Source organism: Lissotriton helveticus, chromosome 4_1, assembly GCF_964261635.1.
Source record: "Lissotriton helveticus chromosome 4_1, aLisHel1.1, whole genome shotgun sequence".
Classification (NCBI taxonomy): Eukaryota; Metazoa; Chordata; class Amphibia; order Caudata; family Salamandridae; genus Lissotriton; species Lissotriton helveticus.
The window spans coordinates 20,117,726-20,145,229 of record NC_136063.1 but is presented as its reverse complement, the minus strand read 5'-3'; the positions used below and the strand labels follow the sequence as shown (position 1 = coordinate 20,145,229).

General features: G+C 41.8%; 1 pseudogene across 1 annotated transcript; it reads right to left on the bottom strand.

The window, feature by feature from the left end:
• Window positions 1–24,106, bottom strand: LOC144828287 (phospholipase A2 inhibitor gamma subunit B-like; annotated as a pseudogene). The gene is made up of 5 exons (XR_013610414.1): window positions 23,640–24,106; window positions 17,760–17,879; window positions 16,667–16,822; window positions 4,460–4,609; window positions 1–177 (listed from the first exon to the last, which is right to left on the bottom strand). The product of XR_013610414.1 is annotated as a phospholipase A2 inhibitor gamma subunit B-like (transcript).
• Between the last annotated feature and the right edge of the window lie 3,398 nt (window positions 24,107–27,504).

Sequence of the window (27,504 nt, the reverse complement as noted above, 5' to 3'; positions counted from 1 at the left end):
ACTGACAGCTACCAAGCTGGGGTATTACTGCCTCAGAGGTGTGACCAATGGTCTCACAGCTTCTTGGCAGGTGAGCACTGTAAACATAAGTGAAAAATTGTGTCCCAACCATTTGGAATAATTGACAGTAATCCTGTGTAGAGCATCCTCTAATAGTATACTGTTTCACAACTTCACCTGTAGAAAAAACAAACAGACAATAATCAGTCATTAGTAATGCTGTAAGACGCACACACATGTCCGCCATGCGGGTATATCGTATGATCACTATTTAGTCACACCCAAAAGGTAAGAATTGCAAAGACTGAAAGTGTTACATTGTTTGTCTTCTACTTCTGCATCTTCTCATCTCTTCCCCCATTAGGCAGGACAATTAAACATGACATAAACAGCAATCCTCTGAATTAATATTGATTAGGTGGAACAGAGTGGGGCCACTGACCTAAATTGCCCTACTTTGTATGGGTCCAGATAACTCTGGCAGCAGCAGGCTCTTCCTCCTATACCCAGCCATGATGGCTGACTCCCCTGGAGGGAACATGCCTTGCAGACATCTGGGCAAGCTTTGAGTCATATCACTGGCTCCCAGGCCCTCCTCAGCCAATGTGGCCCTCAGACCTTTTTTTTTTGCAGAGTTTTTTATAGCGCGAACTAGACCCGAACTGAATCAGGTATCAGAGCGCTTTACATAGCACCAGTTACGTTACATGAGGACACACTTTCATTTTTGTTAGGCACGGGGAGATTAAGTGATTTGCCCAGAATCACAGGATGTTTGGTGTCGTTACCGAGACTCAAACCCAGATCCCCAGGTCCTTCTCTGCTTTTCGATGTCTGGACAGAACCCGCTGCCTGTGCCGCCCAATGAGATGAAATAATGCTGATTGTGGCAGGCGCGACTACTGTCTCCACGGCTCATCAACGATGCCCCGTGGTGTTCTGCGAGTTGCACTCTGAGGGTCTGAGCCTTTAGGCTCCAGCACTGTCTACTAGAGGTGAGCTATACAATTTGATTCAATTTATTAACTTTATTCAGCTAGTACAAAAACAGCCATAAAAGTGCATCAAGCATATGATAAACACTGTATCAAACTGTGTCCAAGTAACAGACATGATCATCAAAACAATGTTTAAGCATATCTAATACAAGTCAGGCGATTTGCTAATACATAACAATTTTTCTTAAATGTATGGCCTTCGGGATAAAACGAGCAACAGGAAAACACACAGAAGGGGAATTTAATGCTTCATAGTGACATCCAATGTTCTTGGCAACTATTTTGGGTTTTAGATAAAAATGCCTACAGCTTAGAAACAAATTGCAAAACAGCAAAAACTGCAATGCAGTCTGTTTACTCTGACTATCACACATGCAAAAGATTATATCAGAGGGGCAGGACTTCATGTTAGGAAGAAACCAGCAAGTGATGCACTGCAACAAACCTTGTCAAAAGTGGGCAGGTCAGAGTTTGCAGATTTGTGTTACTCTGAACTCCAAAGTAGCTAGAAACTCCATTAGTTTGTGCCGTTTACACTGATTTTTCAGCACTTGGTGCCGCTCCTGGCACAAACAGCATAATGCACAGCTCAGGAGGACACCGCTTCTTTCTGCAGCTCAAGGAGATTTTCTCCTCGAGTGGCAGCTTCCTCAACGCGGATGGTTTCTGAACATGAGCAGTCGTGACCATCTTCAGCTGCCTTCAGTGGTCTAGCGTTGGACGTTACTGGCTCGTCAACTTTTCAGAGTTTACTTTTTCACAACTCAGTGTGATCAAAAAAGCGCAGAATGCAGAAAATTCTGCAAACCCGGCGAACAGAGGGAAGTTCACCGTCCAGGCCTAGTCAAAAGAAAATGGTACTACATGTCGGTGACACAGGATAAATATATTTTGCAACCCTCTTCTAAATCAAGTGACGTATAAAAAGCAACCATAGATTTCATCATTTCAGTGCCCATGCTCCATCCCAGTCTGTGCTGGAAAAATGATCCTTTGATAGTTTTATTAGTGAGTGACAGTACTTGAGTGGGGTCTGATAATATGGGAAGTTAAAAGAACAAACTAAAAGAAGATTTAATATATGCTAGCCAAGGGATATGTGATACACTATCCTGATTTAAGCCGTCAAGGATAATAGATTTGGAAACACTGGTTTCTTCTTTACCCCCTATAGAAAACTGTAATAACAAAGGCCTTGACAAGAGTATGTCCTCCAAGTACTGTAGACCAACCTCCTGATGTTCGACCACAGGGAGGAATAATAATCATTTAAAAACCAAACCTATTTCCTCAACTTACAGTGCTGTACTAGGAGCAACGTGTTAGGCCAGTCCCATGGGAAGCAGAAGCCACCCCTCTAATGTGTCATCTCCCTAGCTTAGATGAGAACCTATAAATCCCATTAGAGTTTCTGCTCATTTTGTCTTTGCCATTTAATATCTGTTGTGGCCAAGAGTCATTACCTGTACATAGAACCTCCAAGTAGAAAAAAGCATGTAAGTTAGAAATCAGATATTATCAGTAAAAAAAAATTACATTGTCTGGGTTTTTGCCCACAGATCATTGCTAAAGTTGCAGATTTGTTGATCACCATATTTTTAGAAGACATAAACTCTTCAAAGGCACTCAACAATTTCTGCAGACCAACCGGAGTCCTAGACAGCAAGACAGCATCATCAGCATATAATAACACTGGTATAGGACGCCCAGCCACATAAGGAGCATCAGTTTGCAATGACTGCAAAGACTTATCCACCTCATTGATAAAAAGAGAAAACAGTGAAGAGGCCTAAACACAGCCGCGAGGAATGCCCTGACCCACTGTGAAAGTGAGCGAGCACTAACCCTGTGAGCCAAACTGAACTTTTCTGGATACATTCACGTAAAGACTTGAAGGAAACCTATATTTGGCCTAGAAGCACCAAGGGAGATCAACAATTACCAAAGGATGGTATGGTCAACAAAATCAAATGTACTACTTGGATCTGCAAAACAAAGATGCAACATTCTGATTTGGGATATTTCCGTATTAACAGGTCCAGCTTGACGTATTACCCGATATTTCCAAGGCCTTTTCTGAAGCAAAACTTGTCTGTTGATAAAATAGAATATTCCTTAGAGCATTCCTGCAAACTTTTCATTAAGATCCTGTTCAACATGTTTACCAAAGTGTCCAGGAGCGAAATAGTACAATAGTTTTTGGGGCCTGATTTATGGCCATTGGCACATTAATAGAAGCACCCCAGGAGGGTGGTAATATGTTGACAGGAGCTACAATAAATACTCTTCAGAACAATGCACTTTTGTGTGTTGGGGTAGCTTGGGGAAATGGTTCATACTTTTTATCAAGAAGTTATGACCAGCAAATAGTGCTCTGGTAGGGTTAATTTGATTATGATAATGACTACACCTGGTTTGCTTTCAGATGTCCTTAATACATTCTAATTTTTGATTTATAAGCTTCTTTCCCTGCCTCAGTTACAAAGAAGACCCAGCTGATAATTGAGCCTGATGACACTTCAGTAGTGCCGGTCACAAGCTATCTGGGTGTAGAATGGATGGAACAAGACACACATCTTTCAGGTGTCCTAGACTCAGTTTACCAATCACTGTGGTCGCTCTGAAGCTTAGCTTTAGTGTACTTTGCCTTGGACCATGTATAGCACCTTTGTGACTTTTTGTCTGGGTTTGCACCATACAAATACCACATCATCAGGGTATATTTGGTCAATGAGGGATGATTTCTACTTTAAATTTGGTGTAACCATTCAACCTGGAGATATTCTGTTGGATGTTATGTAAATAATCACAACCAATTAGTGTGAACAGCATTTAGAGGTAGATTAGGATGGCGGACAGAGGAATATTAGACCGCCATCATTGTTATAAGCAGACTTACTGACAAGAGGTCAGTGGGCTCACCTACCACACTGTGGAAGTGGTCAGAAACATGTCTATTTATATTGAGGCATGCTGTGCCTGTCACATGATGCAGGGATGTTTAGGGGCACCAGAGGTGTCCCCCCGGGTCCATAGTTGAGGGCCACATGGGTCAGGGGCCCTCCAAGGTGCCCCAAAAAAGCTTTCCACCAGCCATTTTTCACATTGGAAGAACTGACTTTAAATGGCTGGCAGAGAGGATGACCGTAATCCCCATGGCGGCGCCTGAGAAGACAGAGTCTCCATTTTGGGGAATGTGATTGGACTGACTGCCCAATGGGCTCCTTGAGCCGGTCAGAAGCATTGGTTAGTCCCGGGGCTAATAGTGTTGGTCTGACCACATCCTAATGCAGCAATCTGACAGCAGTTAGAGATGACAGTGAGATTGACACTGACATCCTGTCAGTATCGGTCCCACAGACATCATAATCAGCCCTTTATTTTGAAAAAAAGAACCAAAAACCAAGAAGATTAGTGCAGTGGGATATAGAACTCATAAATACAAAATATGTAAAGCTCACCAGGTCTGGAGGCAGTTCCAATGAATCCGGCACAGGTGTTGTGCTCCCCAGTGCACTGAACTTCTCCAGCTGCTGTGCAGGTGTCTGCAGACTGGGCAGTAAAACAAGACTCACATTTATATCCATTGGGAGTCTCGTCTACAGCAGGCACTATAATAACACAGAGCAGGAATTGAGAAGCATAATGTTCCCACCCTAATAGCAATAACATTAAACACCCCACTTGTGGCACAGATTTGTTGATGTTATGCTTGTCCAGAATAACAATTATTTTCCAATTAACTGCTGTACAATTTAGTGTGCTTGAATTAAATCACTAGACCCAAACCCTTGCATTCTCCATGTCTGGGAGACGTGAGGGCAAAACCCCATCCACATATCAGCCATGCACCAGGTTGAGGTTAAAGTAAATAGTGTCAATGCCAATATATTGAGTGCGTTTTAAATGAACCAGTTAGCCCATGACCCAAAATACTGAGATATTTTAAAGGAAGGGGAAAGTGGGCTCCAGATGTCAGGCAGCACATCATTGCAGGCACCACAATGGACACACAGTAGGAGTCTTGATTTCATCTTCAAAACGTACTAATGTTACAGGTAAGTGTGCCATTTTGTTTAATGTCCTCTTTCTTATTGACATCTTTGTGAGAAAGCAGGTGGCTTCATGTAAATACCACTTGTTCGTAGAGAGACCGGTGTTGCGTGGAGAAGAGACAAAGTGGTGTGAGAATGTGCAGCAAGTTGTGCTTTCACTTACTCTCTGGCCTTTGTTTCAAGGCAGCATCTTAAGCCCACACTGCTCATAAACATTCAGAACCTGATGAGAAGCTGATATCAGAGGAGGTTTTAGATCTAGCATATTCCTCTTCATGAAGATTGCCCTGAGAACAATCACCAGGATGAAGGTGGCAGCAGAACTCCTATTGAGGCAGAATAAAAAACAAATTGATGCTGACAGGGACAGTGTCTGTACTTGTGGACAGCATGGTAGTCTACTTGGACTACCAATCGATGAAGACTCTTTTATCATTTAATTTCCCACATGTCCTATTGACAGCAGATAGAGCCTATTCTGTGGGAGACAGGATTTGTATCTTTAGATGTTAGAAAAAAGCCCCTGAGAATGACAATATGGTGTTAACGCACATAACCTGCATTGGGCATATTAAATTAACGTATCCATAAAGGTCTGTGTCATGAACATATTCTGGCTTTAACTTCTCACTTAATGCATGATTTATAATGATGATAAAATTCAATATCTAATTTGGAACCTTTAAAGTCTAAATGTAGTCTAGGAAGGAGATTGGTGAAAGGTTACTATGATTGTATTTTTGATGTTTTTTGAAAGTCTATCTTGATGTGTCAAGGACCCACAAGTTTTACCTGTGACCTGTAAGGCAATCCTGCAGAGACGACATGGACCACCACCGCCGTACCCACCTACCTCCCAAGCTGGCTATACATAGATTGAGGACGCTGATGGGCACGGGGAAGGAAGCCAAAAATGAATGTTGGATGGACCGGGGAGCTTGATGCTGTGTCTCCCTCGGTTTATGGGCGACACCCAACGTAAGGGCTCCCAGTGAGACCGTAGAAAAATCAGCAAGGCAAATGGTAAAACACGCTATGCGCTCCTGCGCGGTGGCAATGTAAGTGAATAACAAAATCAGCAAGGCAATAGGCAAGACAAGCTATGCGCTCCTGCGCGGTGGCAATGTAAGTGAATAACAAAATCAGCAAGGCAATAGGCAAAACAAGCTATGCGCTCCTGCGCGATGGCAATGTAAGTGAATAACAAAATCAGCAAGGCAATAGGCAAAACAAGCTATGCGCTCCTGCGCGGTGGCAATGTAAGTGAATAACAAAATCAGCAAGGCAATAGGCAAAACAAGCTATGCGCTCCTGCGCGATGGCAATGTAAGTGAATAACAAAATCAGCAAGGCAATAGGCAAAACAAGCTATGCGCTCCTGCGCGGTGGCAATGTAAGTGAATAACAAAATCAGCAAGGCAATAGGCAAAACAAGCTATGCACTCCTGCGCGGTGGCAATGTAAGTGAATAACAAAATCAGCAAGGCAATAGGCAAAACAAGATATGCACTCCTGCGCGGTGGCAATGTAAGTGAATAACAAAATCAGCAAGGCAATAGGCAAAACAAGCTATGCGCTCCTGCGCGGTGGCAATGTAAGTGAATAACAAAATCAGCAAGGCAATAGGCAAGACAAGCTATGCGCTCCTGCGCGATGGCAATGTAAGTGAATAACAAAATCAGCAAGGCAATAGGCAAAACAAGCTATGCGCTCCTGCGCGATGGCAATGTAAGTGAATAACAAAATCAGCAAGGCAATAGGCAAAACAAGATATGCCCTCCTACGCAATGGCAATGTAAGTGAATAACAAAATCAGCAAGGTAATAGGCAAAACAAGCTATGCGCTCCTGCGCGGTGGCAATGTAAGTGAATAACAAAATCAGCAAGGCAATAGGCAAAACAAGCTATGCGCTCCTGCGCGGTGGCAATGTAAGTGAATAACAAAATCAGCAAGGCAATAGGCAAGACAAGCTATACGCTCCTGCGCAATGGCAATGTAAGTGAATAACAAAATCAACAAGGCAAATGGTAAAACAAGCTATGCGCTCCTGCGTGATGGCAATGTAAGTGAATAACAAAATCAGCAAGGCAATAGGCAAGACAAGCTATGCGCTCCTGCGCGATGGCAATGTAAGTGAATAACAAAATCAGCAAGGCAATAGGCAAAACAAGCTATGCGCTCCTGCGCGGTGGCAATGTAAGTGAATAACAAAATCAGCAAGGCAATAGGCAAGACAAGCTAAGCGCTCCTGCGCGGTGGCAATGTAAGTGAATAACAAAATCAGAAAGGCAATAGGCAAAACAAGCTATGCGCTCCTGCGCGATGGCAATGTAAGTGAATAACAAAATCAGCAAGGCAATAGGCAAAACAAGCTATGCGCTCCTGCGCGGTGGCAATGTAAGTGAATAACAAAATCAGAAAGGCAATAGGCAAAACAAGCTATGCGCTCCTGCGCGATGGCAATGTAAGTGAATAACAAAATCAGCAAGGCAATAGGCAAAACAAGCTATGCACTCCTGCGCGGTGGCAATGTAAGTGAATAACAAAATCAGCAAGGCAATAGGCAAAACAAGATATGCACTCCTGCGCGGTGGCAATGTAAGTGAATAACAAAATCAGCAAGGCAATAGGCAAAACAAGCTATGTACTCCTGCGCGGTGGCAATGTAAGTGAATAACAAAATCAGCAAGGCAATAGGCAAAACAAGCTATGCGCTCCTGCGCGATGGCAATGTTAGTGAATAACAAAATCAGCAAGGCAATAGGCAAAACAAGCTATGCGCTCCTGCGCGGTGGCAATGTAAGTGAATAACAAAATCAGCAAGGCAATAGGCAAAACAAGCTATGCCCTCCTGCGCGGTGGCAATGTAAGTGAATAACTAAATCAGCAAGGTAATAGGCAAAACAAACAATGCGCTCCTGCGCAATGGCAAAACAAACAATAGACGCACCCAGGTAAGCCAGCAAGACTACCGGTGCAGTAAGGCAGAGCGTCCTGAATGCAGTGGTTCCAAGAAGGTTCTTAGCGAGAGCGCGTCTCGGAGCGGTCGGGTACTCACGCTTCCAGGAAAGGCGGGCTCGAGAAGAGAAGCGTGGCAGCGTTGCGAACATCTTGGTGTAATGCAGGCAGGAACGCTGGCTTGCGGCTTCAGGAATCCAGATTCCAAAGCACAGAATGGGCGGAAACCACGGTTCTTAAGTGGTTTCCCCCGAAAGTGCTTTGACGATGCCGGCGGCCTCCGGAGTACAGCTAGACCGATGACTCCCTTAAACCGGAAACGAGGAGTGCGCACATCGCCCGAGTATGGAGTTGAGCCCTCTCCGTCTGCATCCAGGACACGCTGCCACAAGGTAAGGATGGAACATGACATGATGATCTTAAAGAATGTCACTACCTCACTATCAGTGCTGGGAAGAAGGACATCCCCTGAAAGAGTAGTGAAGTGAAGAAGACAGTCATTCTTATATGCCTTTGCTGGGGCTTATGATTTCTACAGTCCAGTTGTTGGCACTGTTGAAGAACAGTCTAGTCCCATAATATGATCAAGTCATGTAATCATAGACATCATTTTCAGGAGATGCCAGAGGATCCAGACAGGCCATGTTTCCACTCAGCAAAATTCTAAGGGGAATTTTACGCCAGAAAGATAATATTTATATTAAACTACATGCTACATCAAAGTATATAAAACATACATCCACACTTTTTTGGTCTCATTTAAACCTCCTCATTCAAGCATTCCACAGCCATGACCTGCTGTACGTCTATGTCTCTGGGTTGGCTTCTCCCACAGGATTCTCACAAGGGCTCTTGCTAATTTGATGAGGCAATGCATGATAGAGTGGTAAAGATGCACCTTTGCACTTTGATTTAATTGTGTATGCTCCAAGCAATGAACATGAGGAATATATATTGTATTACATTACATGATGTTTATTGGGCTTCTTAACACTCAATTGTCAGGTTCATGTGCTCTTTTAGGAGGATACTGTTTCAGAAGTGTTGGATATAAAAGTCCTGTATATATACGATTCAAAGACTTTTTTTTATAGTTCGATTGACATGTTTTTCATGGGTGACAAGTTGTGCTAAAGAGAATATTCTTTGATTATTTAAGCAAATATCTGTTGTTTTGCTGAGACTGCAAGGTTAGATGCAGCCTAGAATATCTGTTTACAAATCTGTAGAAAGTGGTATTAATGATCATACTAATATGTGTCATACTATTCGGAAGTGGAAATCATTGGCCGACTGGATGAATGTGAAGGAGGTATTGCCATATCGTTCCTATCAAATGTGTGGTACAGTCAGTAGTCGATTCATTCCTGAGCTGTAACTCTTGCTTGTTATATGTGATATGTTTTCGCTGATGGACTCATGGTCTGTCCTCTTTGAGTGTTCAGTGAGCAGTGGACTTGGCTTTAAAAGTGAACTGTCAAGCTATTGCCAGTTACTTGAAATGTGTCCTGGTGTGACTCTGCCCCACATCAGCAGAATAGGAAGCTGTACGGTAGACACATTTTTGTTTCACTATAGTTTCTTAAGTAATAAAATGAAAACATCACTATATAACCCATTGGAATACCCAAGGTGCCTGAAGTCATTACGCTGAGACAGGTAGATAAGGAGACTTCCTGTTTAATGACCGTTTGCCTCCACAGCTCCCAGGAACTCACAGGCTCCTATCATTCAAACATGTACATTCTTTTGTCATGACAATGACATCACAGATGCCACTGAAGAGATAGAAGAGATTATTACATCATCTCCTCTCTTCCCAATAACAACAAAACTAAGTGCAAAGGAGGAAAAGATAAAAACAAGAGAAACAGATCAGCAAGGAAGAAGACTAGTAATAAATAAATAACGTGATAAGAAGATAAAGGATATGAATAAAGATAAAATGATACCAACTATTAGAACTAAAATACATTGGACAAAACATTTAGTTTACAAATCCATGCGATTAGGCGGAAGCATAATTCTACCACTCCACTCTACTCCACCATTCCATCACTGCTAAAGTGTCTGCCACATCTCCTGGCTCAAGGTCTTGTTGCTAAACTACTCTTTTAGGAATTTTGTAGATCCTAGATAATTCTTCCCATTGACCCAGACAGAAAACGTGAAACAGCATTAACCTTAACAGGAGTACCACACTTTGAAAGTCCTTTAGGGACATTTAAAGGGGATTTAACTCTCACCCAATCTCCCACAGAAACATTAGATTCAAAATTCTTAGACTTTTGAAGAACACACTGATCAAGTGATCCAACTTTATCATGAGATTCTCCACACTTGGGCAGGGAGCCCCATTTCTTCATCCAAGCAGGGCACATGTGAAATGAAGCTTCTCTACCTCTGGGAAGTTTGAAAGGACTGGAACCTGTGATGGAGCTGGGATTGGTACGATGTGCCCAGAGCATACTTGGAACAGCTTCTTTAATATCAGTCCTAGAACTTTCAGCCCATTGAACACATTCAACTAGAATACGCTTGGTGCACTCAATTAAACCATTAGCCTGTGGGTGATAGAGTGCCACACGCTTATAAGCAATACCAGACTGGCTCAAAAAATCTGACATTTCTTTTGAAGTAAATTGTTCTCCATTGTCGGAGACAATCTCTTTGGGAAAACCCTCTCTTACAAAGAGACTCTGAAGAAACTTGATGACTTCCTGCGAATTGGGATCAGTCATGAATTGCACCTCCCACCATTTACTAAAATAATCAGCCACAACTAAATCACATTTATACTTTTTTGGTATAATGTTAAATGGCCCCATAAAATCACTGGCAAGCTTCAACCAAGGACCATTGGGAACCATACCCTCTTATACAGGAGGAGAGACAATGTGTATAACTTTGTCGCTGGAACAACATGTCACAGAACCTTCAACATCATCAGTAATTTGTCATTTCATGGAAGGCCACCAATAGACAGCTTGGATCCTTTTTTTTGTATTGGTATGACCAAGATGGCCCTCACGGCCGTAGTCAATAATGCGACTTCTCAAAGACTCTGGAGGGATACATTTTTCCCCCAGATGATCATTTCTCCACCCACCAAAGTAAGTTCATCTGCAAAAGGGTGAAGATGACCATCTAGATGTTTCTCTTTGGGCCACCCTGAAACAATTAACTCTTTAACTTTCTTGAGTACAGAATCAGACTCCATCCCATGAAACCACTCCTCTTCCAAAATACAACTGAAACAGCAAACATCCACAGCAGCAATAAGACACTCCTCATCAGCATCATCATCAAGTTCTTGTTTATGCAAAGGACGAGGAAACCCTGAGAGAAAATCAGCTCTGGTGTTTCTTCCCCCAGATATATGCGCAACCTCAAAATTATATTGTAAAAATGTAGAACTTAGTCTGGCAATCCTAGGAGTATGATTGTTTACAATGTTTCCCTCAAGAGTAGGAATGACTGGTTTATGATCAGTCAGGAGACTAAACATCTTAACCCACTGAAAACATTTGAACCTCTCCACTGCCCAACAGCATGCCAACAGCTCACGTTCAATAACTGAGTAATTAATTTCACTTGGGCGTAAAGCCTGTGATGCAAATCCTACAGTGAATTATTTTCCCTGTTTAACTTGAGAAATCATGCCCCTCCAGACCATATAAACTGGCGTCAACAGACACAGTACACTGATAATTGGGATCAAAAGGTTAAGGATCTTGCAAGGCCCTAATTCTTTCTTGAGCTGAGAAAACTCATCCATACAGACATCATCCCAGATGAACTTGAACTTTTCCTTAAGTAATTCTCTCATGTGTACAGTCTTGGCAGCAAAATTGGGTATAAACTTTGTATAGAATTCACACATTCCAAAAATGAAGACATCAACTCTTTGGGAGAGGGAAAATGAGCATTCGGAATGGCCTCAAAAGACCTTCTCTAGGAACAATTCATTCTACAGAAATACGATGCCCCAAATACTCAATGGAGTCTACACCAAAAACATATTTAAGTCTATTGCCTACAATACATTTACCCTCTAACTTCTCTAAAACAGTGACAAGATTTTTGTCGTGAGATTCTTTGCAGTTACCAGCAACCAAAACGTTGTCTTGAAAAACTACTGTGTTAGTGACCCCTTCCAACATCTTTTCCATGATACGTTAGAAAACTGAAGCTGCCGTAGCTAAACCGAAAGGAATCCTCCTAAACTGAAATGTCCCTTTGGGAGACACAAAAGCAGTCAAATGCTTAGTGACAGGGTCTAGGTCATTTTGATGATATGCTGATGCAAGATATATTTTTGAAAAAAAGAATCTTGCACCAGTAAACTTGAACAGAATATCATCGATACGGTAAAGGGGATGTGAGTCCACCCAGATGTCTCTGTTCAACCTGCGTAAGTCCATGCAAACTCAGAGACTCCCATTTTTTTTTCGCGCGACAACAAGGGGGGACTAACAGAGGGAGGATTCAATAGGTTTGATGACCCCTGACTCACACATTCTCCTAAGTTCAGCTGAAAGATCATCTCTGACACTAAACGGCACATTACGTAACATGTGTTTGATTGGAACAGCACCTTCTTTGACCTTGATAAGATGCTTAAAACCTTTAATCCATCCCAAACTGTCACCAAAAACCTTAGGAAATATTTTGGACGAAGACATTAAAGTTTCCCCTTGATGATGTTCATTCACAACCAAAACTTGCTCCGAAGTGCCTGGTCTAAGTGTCATGCCAAACAAGCCGTGATGGTACCACCCAAGAATGTTAAGACCTTTCTTTGCCACATACACTTCCCCACAGATGTGGATGTTTAAAAAAAAACAGATAACTCAATTTTGCTGCCTTCATAGGAAACAAGACTTCTGTCTGGAGGATTGAGCTGCCTGTCCCCCCACGTCTTTAAATACAAGAGATGTTTAAAAAAAAACAGATAACTCAATTGTGCTGCCTTCATAGGAAACAAGACTTCTGTCTGGAGGATTGAGGTGCCTGTCCCCCCACGTCTTTTCAAATATTTCAGCAGTGATCATTGTCATGCACGCACCGGAATCGAAAAACAACTCAAGAGGCTTACCATCCACTACAATTTCAACAACAGGATCAACACAATCCTCAGAATCATCTTTTACAGCCACTACTAAATCAGTTAATGAACTAACAACTTCACACACTGGATTACATTTGTTTTGTTCAGCATACACCACACTCACGCTGCAACGAAAACCACCCATCTTTGCAAAGTGACCTTGGTTGCCACATTTGCGGCACGAGGCATTCTTTGCTGGACACATCCTGGAATTTGGAAAATGAGAAGGAAAACCACATTTTGTACAAACATTTTTTGAAACCCCACTTCTCTTTTAATTTTTGTTGTGACGTACCTAACTCCTTTTTGCTCTGATTGATTTGTGTCTTTATCCATGTGCGCTTTCTCAATTTTATCCTTACCCTCCCTAATAACACCTACAGCATTGTTTTCTGATTTTAATTCCCGTGACGCTTCTTTAGAGAGCTCCATACTCTTAACTATGGAAATAGTTTCTTGTAACAAAGGATTTTTCAGAATAAGTAACAACAATCTGATCACGAATGAGGATACAATGCTCTCGTCATTGTCTTGTACTCTTGTGAAAAATGTATGTCTGGCTACCATAAGACTGCTTTCCACATCACATTGCTTCTGCAATAAACTGACTGCTTGTTCAAACTCATCTAGTTCCTCTTCTCCTGGAACTACTTCCAAAGGAGGAAAATGATCTAACAGAGCTTGCCCCTCATTCCCAAAATTATGTTCTACATTGAATCGTTTTCTCTGCGCACTAAATGTGCTACCCCCCATGGCACCTAAATATTTTTCAAATGCTCTGTACCAAACCTTCCACCTAACTGGTGGATCACCTGTACGCTTAAAAAAGGGGGGAGGAAGTTGTACACTTTGCATGATGAAAAATAAAATAATTTAAGAAATACAATGTTGAAAGTCCACCTGCAAGGTAAAAGTTGGGTGTAATAAACAAACGCTTTTCCTAAATAAAATTAAGAGAAAACAAGAACTGTGAGGCATTGCTTGAAGACCTGCAAAGCAATAATTAGTTGTGACTAGCGCACATTTTCCCAAAAGACAGAAAGGCAATTATGAAAACAAACTGCAAAAGATCCATTTAGAGACTGAAAGTCACCTACAAAAAAAATGTAACTGAAACAATAGTTTCTTAGTTGTTGAAGCCACTGAAACCACAAATATCACTATAATAATAAGCTAAGATGAAAAGACTCTTAAAAAGCGCCATCCCACTACTAGTACAATTATAACTTTACTGAAGTTTGGCTATTACCTAAAATAAACCCTTCATCGCCTCCTTAAATGCCCCCACACTATCTTAATTAGCTTAAATATGACACTTGAATAGGTTCAAGTTACACACTTCACCACTTCCTGAAAAGCCTGAAAAATGTCACCTCTGTATTTCTTCAAAAAGAACTTTGCCGCTTCCAGCTTTCCTTCCTTGAAGAGAAATAATTACAGCAGTTTTTCTTCAAATAATGTCTCACTTCACCGTCATCAAAAGGGGGAGGACGTGAGATGGAGAGAATCTCTGTGCCTCGAAAAAGAAACAGTGCAGAGAGAAACCACCACGACTCAATGCAGTAAAACCAAGTCGGTAAAAAAATACAAAAAACACACCAGGGACGGCCAGAAACGAAAAAAAACCAACTCACGGTTTGGCAAAGTCTTCCGACTGCTGGCAAAGACACATTTAGCTTGAAACTTAAGCAGCATACAATGTCCTCGGTAAACTGGCAGTGACAAACTGTGCCGACTGATTACCCACATAAAACACTGAGATGCGACATCCCATCGTTGTTAAATGCAGAAGGGTAGAACTGAATGAATGGAGAAATGAGGAGGAAGTCACCACGTAGAAAATGACAGCAAGCAGATGAAGTGGCGGAAGCACTAGGGGCCTCATTTATGAGGCCTTGCGTCAGTTTTGCGTTTCTGATGCGTCACTTTTTGTGACGCATCGGCGGCGTAAAACATGCCTCCTGTTGCGCACTATTTACAAAGTGACGCATCTAAGCAGAAGCGTCACTTTGTAAAACCCTGCGCTACATTATACCTGCGTCAGGTATAATGTATGCAGAGGGGGCGTTCCCCCGCAAAAAGCCTCGTAATAGTGACGCAGTGAAATCTATGAGATTTCACTGCGTCACTTTTAGGACGCTGTTGCGTCAAAATCTTGCGCCTGCCTCACAGCAGGCGTAGGACTGACGCAAGCCCTTTCACATGGGGCTTTCCCCATGTGAAAGGACGCATTGCTGGAGTTGCGTCACTTTTGTGACACTCCAGCAATGCGTCACTTTTGCGCTTACAGATACGTCAGAAATACTGACGTATCTGTAACTCCTTGCGACATGATGCGTCATACTGTAAATATGACGCATCAATCATGTCGCACTGAGAAGTGACGCATCGCTGCTTTCACGCAGCGATGCGTCCTTTCTCATAAATTAAGCCCTAGGTTGTCAAATCGAGGCAAACAGATAACAAGAGCAACACACGTGGGTGGAGGCACTCAACGGTCAGCCAGATCGCCGCCAAGTTGAAGTAATTATGCTGGGACAGGTAGATAAGAAGACTTCATGTTAAATGACCTTTTGCCTCCACAGCTCCCAGGAACGGACAGGCTCCTAACATTCAAACATGTATATGTTTGAATGCACATCCCCCTATTGAAGATTTCAGAGTCATAGACGGTACAGACCCTGAACATCCCATCTGTTACGGATGTTGTAGTCACAGACTGCACGTACCCTGAACATCCCATCTGTTACAGATGTTGTAGTCACAGACTGCACGTACCCTGAACATCCCATCTGTTACAGATGTTGGAGTCACCGGCTGCATGCACTCTGCACCTTGCCTCTGTTACATGGGTCAGAGTCACAGGCTGTATGTTTACTGCACTTCATCTCTGTTGCTGAATATACCTTCGCATTTTATTTTATGTTATCTCAAAGCTTTTTATAAAGCATACATAGCTGCCCGAATCGAGCTTCCGGTGCTGTCGTGAGAATAAACAACAGATGTTTCAAAAGAATGGCACTGGAGGTGTAGTTAAAAAAGATGCATTTTTAAATGCTTTCTAGAACTTGACATAGTGTTATTAAAACTGAGCTGTACTGGAAGAGTATTGCATAATTTGATAAGCAAATGAGCAACCTCCTCCCCTCAATCTCTTGATTTTGGGGACTGCAAAGAAGGACAGATTGTTAAATCTTAGTGCTCTTGAGGCGGTGGAGTGATAAGATGTTGTAGTACATGAGAACCAGATGAATACTTTAACTTGTGGGCAATGCACAGGGCATTACATTCTATCTGTCTCTTGGTGAGTAGCTAATGCAGGCATCCCCTCGGTTACAGACGTTAGTCACAAACTAGACGTACCCTATACCTTCTCTCTGTTAAAGATGTTGGTGTCACTGACTGTACGTACCCTCCAAATTAGTAGGAATCACAACCTGTACATACCCTGCAAATATCCTCGGGTTCTCATGTCGGAGTCACAGACTGCATGTATTATTTATATTGCCTGTTTAACGGATGTCAGAGCCATGAACATACATACCTTGCACATCTCCTCCATTGCAGAAGTCAGAGTCGCAGCAAGTTCTGCTAATTCTTAAAGAGGAAACTGAGTTTTTAAATGTTAAGTCTCTTCCGCAGGTTGCTTTGTGGGAAGGATCCAGACAGTCCTTGAATGCAGTTAGAATAACTTCACCCCCTGTTGGCAGAAATGCGTAGTGTGAGTTTTAGAGCAGACATGAGTGAGTACTACAGAAAAAACAGCTGCCCCCTGAAAAAGCAAGGGTCTGGTGTGTCAAAGTAACTTGTAGCATATCTTTTAGCAAATGTCAATGTTATGGTGGGAGAAAATGTCCTCTTGAACATTTGTGAATGGTCACATCTGGCACCTCCCTCGACAATGCTTACTTAATTGAATGTTGTCATTGATGTTACTGTCATGCCTTTATTAGTTTTTATACAATTCTAACCTCTAATTAATTTTGTCAGAAACTGTTTGCAAATGAGTACTTTGAAAGCAGGCAAGCAAGAGAACTGCTGCTGGCAAGGTTGAGGAATTTATACCAGAAACCACTCATTAGTGAATCACAAGTTGCTGCCATGTGGATGCAATGGAAGGGAATAAGGAAGGGTGATTGGCACCATCACATATTTGAATATGAGCGGCACATGTATTATGGCAATCCACACGGTGGCTCTGTCACTCCACATTTCAAAAAAGCACACAAGCAAAGCGTTTAATAATTCAGCAAAGGATTATTAATATAATTATATCATGGTGCTTACTCAGGCCCTTCATATAGATATGGCTCACATATTAATAATAATAATAATAATATTCCACATTTGTAAAGTGCGAACAATCACCCGAAAGGGTCTCCAGGCGCTAGGGGCCATCAGGAAGATTAAGTACGCTAGTGCCCGGAGTCACATGGTGCTGCGCTAATCTGCCGCCGATGGAACCTTGATCCCCAGAATCCAGCAACGGTCACCCTGGCCGCGGCGACACACCTCTCCCCTGGCAGTGATGACAGTGGTTGCCGGCGTTGCAAGCTGCAATAGCCTCTTAAGAATTATCTTTGGCCAGAATGTTGAGGATTGAGTCACAGTACAGGTAGTGGGCATGTGGCACTCACCCAGCGTGTTGTTCTCCAGTTCTTTGATGCAGTGAGTGACATCAGGAGAGCATTGCTTGAAGATACCTGAGCAATGGCTGCTGCCGATAGACAGACACTGCTCACAAAGTAGGCAATCTGCTGAAAAAGGATATGCATTGTAGAGATGTGAGTATAATTGTACTTTCAATTCAAACAGGGTAAAATACATGTAAATAAGTATAGATTCTTTAACGTTAGAGTGGGGCCCAGTCACTCTTTGCAGTGAAATGATTTAAGAATAAGGAGAAGCCAAGAAAATGTTTAGGCTGTATCATACATAGGGTGAATTTTTCTTGCTTACCACGGGCACACCTTTTAAAAGGTGTACCGGACATGAACAAGGAAAATGTGTTGTATTAGGATGAATGGTCTGGCCCCAGGGCAGCTGCCAAGTCATGTTGCATCGAGGGCTACGCTAAACCAGAGCGGCTGCTTTGAAGCTGCTCCATGTTTCACAGTGCAGGCGGCTACCTGCCTGCACTTCTAAGGGAGATTACAAATCCCCTTGCAGGCAGGTGTAGTGAGTGACTGTACCCACCTGATAGGGTATTTCTGGGTGGCGCCTAAGGAGCCACTTTCCACTTCAGAGGAGTGCCATCTGGTGATGCTCTGACAGTGTGACACGTTTTAGTGCACCTCCAGACTACTTTTCTACCTCTGCACCACATCTGAAATACAACACGGGCACAGAGGCAGAAGGATTCCCTCATTTGCATGGGCCGCACTCCCCGCATATGAGAGAATACCCTCTGATGATAGCACTGGTGCTTTATGTGAGCCAGCACAACCGTTATTACAGAAGGAGATGCTCACGGTTCTGAGGCCCCTTCTGTAATACTAAAGGGCCCAGGAGCACACACAATGGGACAAACACTTGTTACACCCCAGGTGCACTTCTGCTATATGGCCCCTGGTGATCAGTGGTACAAAAGATACTAATAATAATAATAATAATAATAATAATAATAAACTTAAACCATAAAAGCAGTGCATAATAAAAAAATCTACTGTACGATGTATTTACAAATAACATGCAATATACATAAAAGATTAGGTAGTTTATACAGTACTGTTATTTAGAGGTTTTTTCTGTGTCTGTATATACATTTCAAAAAATTAAGAACGTGGTAGCACGTGGCTTCAGTGTCCAAAAGCTGCAAACTCAGCATGGCTGCTCGACATTGTCTAAGACCCCAAGATTTTAAAAGAGTCAGTAACCAAACTTTGCGGTGTTCCTGATAAAATTTACAGAACAAAACGGTGTGAAGAGTGGTTTGTGTTGATTCCCCGTCACAGGGACAAAGAGGTGGATTTGAGTCCCAGACGTTTGGGGTTGGAAAGGCTACCAGTTTATGAAATATGTTCAGTCTAAATCTTATCAGGAGGTATCGGTCGAAATTGCCAATGTTAAGAGTTAAATAGGGCTGAATTAAAAAGGTGGTTTGGACCGTTATTGCGTGCTGAACGGATCCTTTCCCTGCTTCTGATTGCAATCTTAAGTTTCCCAGGTGGTCCAAGGCTCGTGTTTTTAAGTTGTTTTTTGAAAGTTCTCCAATTTTTTCGGGGTTTAGATAATATTGTTCTATTCCGAGATCAATTAGGAATTTCTGGATATAGGCTAGCCATTTGATTTTTAGGGCGTAGTCCAGGGACATTGCATCTGCTAATATTGTTTTTGTAAAGTCGTTTTTTCTGAAGTCCAGATGCGACGCCATAAAAGTAGCGGTTGTATTTTCGCGAGGTCTTCGATATATGGAACGCCCAATTCTATGTGGCAGGCGTAGGTCGAGGCTCGCTTAGGGGCTGATAAGAGGAATCTAAAAAAATTGTTTTCTGCGATTTGCAGGGAAGTAACATCCGTGTGACCCCATAATCCTGCTCCGTATAGAGCTGTAGATTGGCATTTGGCTTTATATATAGTCATCAGTTCCATGGGTGGGCGTTTTCCTAGTTTTTGTGAGAACGACACCAGTGCGGCCAATGCTCTTTTAAAGCAGTGTTTCCTTGCTTCTACTGCTGCTTTCCAAGAGAGCTTGTTATCTATCGTCACTCCTAGATAGCAGTATTCGTTTGTGGAGTCTATTTTTTGGGTGTCAAGATAGATGGTTTTTTGGTGTTTTGTCCCGACCCCGGCCATCATTACGAAAGTCTTTTTCACATTTATGTGAAGGTCTAGGGTTCTCATGAACTGAGAGTATCTGTTGAGGGATTTTTGGAGTTCACGGGGGGTTCGTGCTAGGAGGACAACACGGGCACAGAGGCAGAAGGATTCCCTCATTTGCATGGGCCGCACTCCCCGCATATGAGAGAATACCCTCTGATGATAGCACTGGTGCTTTATGTGAGCCAGCACAACCGTTATTACAGAAGGAGATGCTCACGGTTCTGAGGCCCCTTCTGTAATACTAAAGGGCCCAGGAGCACACACAATGGGACAAACACTTGTTACACCCCAGGTGCACTTCTGCTATATGGCCCCTGGTGATCAGTGATACAAAAGATACTGTAAAATAAAACAATTCTAGCTATTTAGAGAGTAGGAAAGTGTAGGAAAGTAAACACAAAATGGCACTTGGGGAGAGATGTAGGAAAGCAGAGGTATGATAGTATAGTAACAGACTGAGACAGAAAGAGAATGACAGAAAAACAGAAATGGATAGACAGAGAAAGATGGACAATTTAGAAAAGGGCAAATACAGATACAAAGAGTTAATTAAATATAGAGGGGCAGATTCATAAAACCTTGGCACAAAAGAGGGAAGCAACCAATGCTGATGTGCTGTGTTGCATCAAAGTGAAGAGAGCAGACCAGCACAATGTCTACATAGCTATTGTGCTGTTTACCTCTCTGCCTGTGCTGGGGCACTTTTGGCTACCTTGTGCTATGCACACCCACTTGCACCATAGTGCAAGCAGTGAGTGTGATATCTTGCATTGCTTGCGTACTGAAATCTACCCTTCCTGTACAAAAAATCTATGGTTAGACATATAGTATTACACAACTGTGTAATATAGCGCCATGAAGCCCCCGGGCGTACGAGCGCTTAATAAATACATATTAACATAACATAACATAACATAACTGTACGAGTATTTTGCATTTACACTCAAAAGGAAAGATGGAAATGATTGGAGGAAAGAAAAATTACATTATGTCAGATGATAATTATATGACGTGTCATGTGATGCAATAAACACTGCAACCTATAGATGACATTTAAGTTTAATTCAGCGGACCCCCCCTGGAATGGATAAAATCCTTCCTCACAGATAGAATACAACAAGTGATGCTGGGACCTTTTCTCTCCTCAAAAAAACAGCTGATCTGGGGCGTCCCTCAGGGCTCTGCCCTCAGCCCGCTCCTGTTTAACGTGTACCTCAAACCTCTGGCTAAAGTTGTTGAAACCTGGGGCGTCAAAGTAACCTTTTACGCTGACGACACCCAATTGGTGTTCGCCTTCAAAGAACACACAGAAAAATCTTTCAACAACTTCCGTCTCTGCATGCTCAACATCGCAGCCTGGATGTCCGCTAACAACCTGAAACTCAATACAGACAAAACCGAGGTTCTGTTCTTCAATCAAAAATCACCTATTTCCCCCAATCTCTGGTGGCCGTCTGAACTTAACCCCCCCCAGAACCAGTTCAAACCTCCCGCAACCTTGGTTTTCAATTCAACACCTCCCTCTCATGCACAACCCAAATAAATAAAGTCACTTCTGCTTGCTTCGGGAAACTCCGAATGATAAAAAAAATCATTCCTTACCTGCCACTCGAGTCCCGTAAAACGGTGGTTCATGCCCTCATCACTGCTCATCTGGACTATGCCAACAGCCTATACGTAGGCGCCCCCACTTACCTCATCCACCAACTCCAAAAAGTCCAGAATGCAGCTGCCAGGTTAGTCTGCAATATCCCATACCGCCATTCTATCACTCCCCACCTAATCAAACTTCACTGGCTCCCAATAAAACTCCGTATTCAGTTTAAGGCCCTGACCCTGGCTTTCAGAGCACTTAATGACCGAGGCCCACTCTACCTACGTCAAAGAATGAGATTTTCTCAAGCTCCAAGAAACTTGAGATCAAATCACCTCCGCCTCATGATCTGCCCCCGCTTTCGCCTCACTCATACTGGGGGAAGGGCCTTGGCAGTAGCCACCTCCAAACTATGGAACCAACTACCCACTGAGCTAAGATTCCTAACGTCCGAACCTCAATTCAGGAAAAAACTGAAAACCTGGTTATTCTCGCAGATCTAAAAAAACCCCTCTCCTCGCCATCCCTCCTGAGATTATGTCTTCAGCGCCGGGACACCTCCGTCGGAGGTAGCTGTGCGCTCTACAAAATTCTAAATAAATAAATAAATAAATTCCAATGGTGCATTTTATGGGTCAACGTACTTACTGAAGGGCCAATGATATGAAGCCATGTTGTAACAGTTTTAAGACAGAACACATATTGTGGCATTGATGCACAGTCCACATAGTCATAATATCAGAAAAATAGGAATCCTTGATATGTGAATAATCTAGAGAGCCCACTCAGCAAAAGCAAATTTACTATAGTTGGGTTCCCCCATTCGTTACTTCCCGAACTTGTTTTCATTGTGATATCTTAATTAAGACTTTGATTTACTAACCTTTGGTAAGATGTTCTATAAAAAATCAAATTGCAGTAAAGCAAGAGCTCAGTTACCATGCAACATGAAAGATTTCACACTCTTAGCTCATCTCATTTCAAGCAAAATCTGTTTTTCAAATTAATAGCAGGCAATCTACACTGGCAGGATAAAGACTCTAAACTCATCTGCCTTTGAATCTCATGTTTGCTGGAGCCAAAGTCAAGGAACAAATTATACGTGTTGGTACAGATTTTTTTCTATATTTCATGACAATAATGACCATCATTATGAGGACGTTTGTCCAACACAGGAAAATATTTTTTAATTTTACCACTGGGCTAAATGAGACAATAGGATAGATTGTACCCCTAGAAATTCCTTAGACGTTGAGTCACACAGGCGTAACTTCTTTGAGGAAACACCGAACAATTATAATTCTTCATGCATAATAATCAGCAATGCCTGAATAGTTCTACCGATTCAAACCTGACACAATCCCAGCATCAAACCACCAGAGGCAGATAAAACAGTTAGGAATTACTAACTGACTTAGAGGGAACTGTGGAAACAAGACTTGGGCAACATTTGTTTTCAAAAGTGCCTTGCCACTGCAACACAGACAGCGTATACACTACCTGGTTCAACTAGCCACTTGCTTCTCCACACTCCCAACTTTCAGGCAAATATATTTTGGTGATCAACTAATGGAAACTGTGACAACAGATGGTCTAAATGTGATTACCCTCAATGCTGCACCGGTTGCGATGTTTGAGACCATAACTGACTGCATTGTCACATGGAGACAAGTCTCAGGGCACAGGGCTAAGGAATTTGGCAAGGTCTAGCAAGACCTTCAGGCAGACCCTCAGGTAAAGCTGGGCACCCTCTGAATACTCCACATCACTGCAAATAGTTCTACTTATAGCCCACCTTGGAGCACACCAAGGGGGGGGTCCCTAGGACAGCACCAGATTTTCAGTTTGTGGGTGGAGATTTCCCTGCAATCACAGGCTGTCCAAAACTGAGATAAACAATAAAACATACGGGGAACGACAGGGACAAAGGGTACACAGGCAATCATATGATAGTAGATAGAGTCAGCTGGGGACATTTAAACTTACAGCTAATTTCAGGGGGTAGGGAAGCTCAGTCCTGCTCATATCTTTCTTCTTATCTATTTGCACCTTTAAGTGAACTTAAAATAATTAAGACTGTAAACGGGTATGCTCATCTTACCTCCAGTTATCAGTGCCTGGAGCATGACCACAGCTGCAAGGATGGCACTGATGGTGCTAAGTAAGGGGTGGGGTGATGGAGTCTTTCCGTTGGATCACCTGCCTGGGTCTTCTGTACATCTTGTGCTCAGGGCATGCCTTTTATACTGCCCCAGAAGGGGTTGGGTGAATAATACCTGTTCTCTGTACACAGTATGTGGCTGCCCCCTTTAAGTGTCACTGGGTGTACTTCTCTGGTTGCAGGCATAATTTCTAGGAAATGTATATCTAATAACTGTATGACATGATGTAAGGCAGAATTATTGAGTACATGCCAAGTTGTACTGTCCAGTATTTGTAAAGCGCAAACAATTACCCGAAGATGTCAAGGCGATGGCGGCCGTCGGGAAGATTAAGCGAGTTATTGCCCAGAGTCACATGGTGCTGGTCAGATCTGCCTCCGGCCCCAGGGATCGAACTGTGAGACTCTGTGTTCTGGAGTCAGTTACCCTGCCAGCTGCGCCACACCCTGATTATACAGTCAGGCTTAATTCCAAACACACAAACATAGATACATATGTGCAGGAATTTTGACTATGAATAATATATTTTCTCCTTAGAGATGGGTAGAGTATTTACTGCAGAGGTTAAATATCGTACCTTTGATACGTTTTAAAGAAAAATGTCAAAAGAAGCAAACATGTAGACTTTGGGCTGGTAAATACTGCATCAGTATGTGTCACCACACTACCAGGTTAACGTGCTCCTAATGGGTCATTAGTTGCGTCCTTTCATTTCATTCCCTTAGGAACGATTAAGGGAAGCTGTGCACCTGCCTCAATTCTAAGTTCAAACCACACTACCAGGGCCATATCCTGAAATAAGAGGTATTTAACCAACCCAGAAAATACTGCACTCTGGATAACTTCTTTCAGTAATTATGTTTTGCAGTAAATACCTCCTCCATTTCGTCCTACTAGTTGGTGTGGCTCCTGCAATGTATGCTACAGATGCCATTTATTGTATATTACATCAATGATATATTCATACATTTAAATAAATGTGGAAATTGGAATTCTACCACCTTAATTCTGATACCTAAAAAGAGTCTTTTATCACAATTATATGGTACATTTCATATTTTCTATTTCCTCTTCAGGTTTTCCTATTCTCTGGTTTCTTGATCACCTTAACAACTTCAGAAAAAAACTGAGATGTGCAAAGCCATCACGTTTTACCTTTTTTTGTCATACAGATCTGGGGTTCATCAAGGCAGAGAATAATTTACTACAGTAATTAAAGGCATATTCTCAGTTTACGTAAGTCAGAAATCAAATGACAATTCTTCTCTCCATTTACCGCCGGCAGCATCAGCTTTGGTGAAGGTTCTGACCAATCTTCCGACTCTAAGGGAGGACCAATTGGAAACAACCCCTCAATCAATGGCTACGTCTCTACATTGGCTGACCATCACACAGTTGTTTATGCAGGGGGACGGGAACAATTAACCAACCAAATTATTATGGCCAGAAGGGAAGTGTGGTTAGGTCTGTCAAGAGGTTGAAGGGTGACTGTGTTGTGATACATTTTAATAATCTACATACACCAAGATCCCTTCTAAATCATTTCTCCAGATCTCCTCTTATAGGAACACAAATTACACCATTTCCTTTGGAGTATTTTTCCAAGCCATGTCTTTTATTTAATCTGGATTTTCCACCGTACATAAGAGAAAATCTAGATAGATCAAATTTGTCAGAAAATCCGGGAATCCAAATAGAAAAATAAAAATAAACTTCCACTTAGGCTTAGACAATCCCAGGACCTGATGATATTCAGGAGAGAGCTCAAAACCTGGCTTTTCACCCACTAAGCTCCACTTATTCTTGCACCAGCAGTCAGCGCCAGGACACCTCCGGGTAACAGAGCGCTCTACAAATGCGAAAAAAAAAAAAAAATAGGTTTACCCTGTTATCTTGCTCAGAGTCATGCAATTGACTATCCACTCCTGTGTTTATTGGTGCCTACGCGGCAGCTACTGAATCACTAACTAAACAAAATGTGAATAAAAGGGAGGGATCGAATGTATTCAGAATAGTAACGTGGAACATGGCAAGAATTTTAAATAAAAACTAATCACTCTCCTTGCTCGCAATTCATTTGGAAGATTGTACAAGATCGAACATCATCAGACCCAAATTCTGGGTAGAGATTCATTTCCCCAATTCAATGGTGCAATCACCAGCAAGGATGACAAATACTTATTTTTAAAATGAGGAAGGAATTTAAGATGTTGGAACATTTTTGTTGTAGAAATTGACAAGCAGGATACTACCCTTCTTTGAAAAGATCAATTAATGAGCTTGCAGATTTCTTCACACCGTGCGATGGTCTACCATGCCAGAAATAAAGGCTCTAAAGACCCAAGTAATTAGTATACCATTAGATCTTAATGAAAAAGATGAAAGAACAAGCACATGAGGAGGATCTATCTAGAACATGCTGTCCCTAGACAAGATTTTTTGTAGTAGTACAATGTCATAAGAATTTATACATTTTTATCGATCCATATTTTGTAACTTAGAATCAATGCCATGCCAATAATGTAATATGATTGTTAAAAGAGTCCCTTATATTCTCCCCTCCTAAATTCAAATCAGCACTATCCACTTACAAGGTCAGTGAATGGAAAGCTTCCTTTAAATGACTCAGTACAAGAGTACTCTTAATATTATGATTAGATGACAGGCTAATTGACCATCAATCATGTGAATCCAGCAATAAAGAGGACAAAGAATTCTCTACTCAAACATTATATTTGTCAGAAAGAAAAACATTCAAAGTAAGTGGTTTGGGATGCAATCAGAAATCAAAACTACAACGGTTACCGAGAAAAGAACTGTCTCTGAATTTAGGAATTACAAAAACCCCATCACATTCTTTTTGGGGGTATCTGATACAGCTTAAATGGCTGATGATGATAAAGTTGTGAAAAGTAGGCCTGAGTGAAATTTAAATAAGGCAGGTCAAATTCCCATCATTTTGCTAATTTTGTGTTTCACTTGGTACAAATGTTTTAAATTATGTCATTATACTACAATTGGATAGAACTGCATCATTCAGAGTAATAATGGAGCACTAACGCATGGGAACAACAAACCTTGAGCCGCTGATATTCACAATGATTTTGTTTTTGTACTATTTTTAAAAACAAAATAATTAACTTGTTGTCAGCGGTCTCTTCTTTTTTTATTTAAGTAAAAAATGGTTTGGCCCTTAGCATGTTTTTATGCAGTAGCTAATGTGTGGGGTAATGCATTGCGAAGGCAAGGCAGAACAATCTTTGTTGCATTTTATGTTGTTTGTGCTTTTAATTAGTATAAGGTCGTTTAACTGTATATCAAAACTTTACTAAAAACTTTAGCTTTTTACTATTGTAGATCAGCCGTATCTTATCTCCAAATTTTAAATAGTCCTGGTATTTGTTTTAATCAATCAATCAATGCAACTTTATTTCAGCCAATGTGGCTATAAAAGTAAAAACACACTATGATACATTTCATTAAAGTCAATTCTACATAAAACAGTACATATATGACATATAAATGTGGTGTACAAACATTCAACATTGGAATCAGACCTGTCCTACTGCCTGGGTTAAAGTGCATCTGCAGTACAAATTTATACTACCGGGCATAATAAGCCTAGACTCTGGCCCGCTGAACAGCTATTTTAGTATCTTTTTGTAAAGTGCTTGTGTCTGTCAATTAAAAACAGTCGACGTAAACATACACCCATATCTTAGGAACACTAATCTGCTTGTTGGTAGTCCTGTGTGCTTTTTACATAACATCAGACAAGAAATACATCTGTGAATGGGTAAAATA